The following is a 2,584-nucleotide window of genomic DNA, read 5'->3' on the forward strand; positions in this document are numbered from 1 at the left end:
GCTTAGGCGCTCTTTCGAAAGTTGGTTAAGGTTAGAGTTTGTCTTAGAGCAGGGCGATATCGTGTGACGGCAAGTTCTTTCGCCGGTTAAGCTTAGGCGCTCTTTCCAAGTTGGTTAAGGTTAGAGTGTGGATCGTAGGCGTTAGGGAGTTTGCTGCTGGTCGAGGGCGGAAATGGGCGCGTCATGCGATTGGGCGCACATGTCACATGACCAGAAACGTGCGTGGCCAATCAGAGCGCAAAACGGGAACGCGGAAACACGAACCGTTTGGTAAAAGCATAGACGCCACCGGGGCGTCCGTGCGGTCGACCTTACACGTGTAGACCAGACTGGCCTCAACCAGGTCCTCTGAGCTCAGAGCCTCAGCGGCTCGGGTGACGTCACGTTCACCCTGGATGGTCCATGTTATTATTATTATAATTTTTACTTTTTTATTTTGTTCAAGTTCAAGTTTCTTTATTAGTTGTCATGCAAAAATACAGAATACTTTCGTATGAAATGCTTTCTTCTGTTTTGCTCCTGAGAGTGTGCCAGATAAAAATAGATAAGTATAAAATAGAAAGTCAAAAGTACGTAAACAAGTGTAAACAAAAGTGTTCAATATACATATACACAATATACAATACAGAGTGGAATTTCTTTTTAACTGAGTTACAACACAATATAGAGTACAATTCAGTATACAGTACAATGCAGAAATGGGATGAGGTACAACTTAGGGTAAGGTGCAATGAGGTACAGTATGAGTTGTAGTGCAAATCTCTTTACCAATAAATATAAAGTGTGTTAAAGTGTCTAAAGTGAGTGTGTACGTGTGGAGATCTATTGTGATGTTTCTTCTTGACTTGTACAAGAATACTTGTCCGGCCCATGGGGGCTATTCCGTGTGATCTTGGGCTAAACAAATACAAATTTGATTTGATTTGATTTATTTAGGTGAGGTGCCATGTTTTGGTCACTAAAAGTGGCGCCCCCTGTTTGTACTCCATGTTGCAACAGGTTTAATTTGATTGAACTTGTCTTCTCTGGTAACTATTTGGCTCGTGTCTGTGAATCTATATGTCGATCGACTACATGTATATTGAGAGAATATAGAGCTGTATGACCACCGGGCATCGTACGGTCATAACCCTAAAGAGTATTTCTGATAGATAAATAAGTGTGCGAAACAACAACAAAAACAACGTCTGAGTAGCTGTCTGCTAAGCTATCCTGGTCTCTAATGCTAACAAGTTAACATCACACAGCCAGACACTTTACAGTGTGGCAATACTGCCAATGACAATGGTACTCTCCTCCATATATACTGTATATTATACTTATATAACTTATTATACTGTGAATAAAGTACATTGCCAAGCGGGGGCCCTATTGCTTAGAGTTTGCTGGTTGATGGCAGTACAGATTGTAGTAGCGTTAAATCAACACCACAGACTCTCACTTATACAATAATGTGCTGAGCTTGTATAAGGTCTGCCTTTTCTGTTGATGCTCCTGCCTCATGGAACATCATTCAACACACTTTACAGATCGATACCCTTCCAACCTACAGTGTACTATGTGTACAGTAGGTGCCTAAATGCCTAAATGCCTAGTCTGGTCAATAAGAGTAATTTCAGTTCATGAGACAGTATTTTGGACATGTATTTCATGGTGTTTAAATAGATAAATAAATAGATCTAGTCCAGTATAGAAGTTAATGTGAAGACAATTCATGTTTATTGATAAGAATGATTTTTCTTTGTTACAGAGTTTTTTTTTTTTTTTACATGATATTTGGCTGATAGGCCGAGGGACTTTTTTTTATTTTGACACGATAACTTTATTCTACCGTCGGATGCGGCATGGTGGCCGGAATTGTTTAGAAGGAAAACAACACGGATTGTTTATTTATTTAATTCGTTTATTTTGGACGGGACAATGCAAAATTAATGAACACTGTGTGGAGTGTAAAAATTGCCGGATTTAGCACGAGGCTAATTTCCATCCGTTGTCCCCAAACATAAAAACAGGACTCATAGAAACAGTAAGAAATGTACACATACATAAAAACAAGACACAAAAAAACAATAAAAAAAATTCACAAATACATAACAGCATGTCACATGTGTTCACATGACTGGTTGGACTTCAGCCATTTTTTTAGTTGCCCTCTAAAAGAAGCAAGGGTGGGGCTTTCCCTTATGGAAATGGGGAGACTGTTCCATGTTTGACTGCCTTTTATGGACAGGACATTTTGGCCAAACGTGGTCAGTCTACTTTGGACCATGCAGTCACCTCTGGTGTCTGACCTGGTGCAGAGTCCAGTGTTTCTTTTTTTGTAGATTAATTCCTGTACAGGAGGGGAGCTAGTCCATGTAGGCATTTGTAGATGAAACAAGAGCTTTTAAGACTTTGAAATTTTCAAAGCTCAAAAAGCTATATTGTTTCAAAATATTGCAATGGTGGTATGCCAATGGTTTCCTTGCAAATACCTTGATGGCTCTATGATAAAGCTGTTCGATGTGTTTCATGACAGTGACACAGCAAATGACCAGTTTGTGAAGCAGTATTCAATATGTGAGAATATCATGCAATGAAGATA

The sequence above is a fragment of the Notolepis coatsorum genome (assembly GCF_963971535.1).
Source record: "Notolepis coatsorum genome assembly, contig: SCAFFOLD_2483, whole genome shotgun sequence".
In the NCBI taxonomy this organism is placed as follows: Eukaryota; Metazoa; Chordata; class Actinopteri; order Aulopiformes; family Paralepididae; genus Notolepis; species Notolepis coatsorum.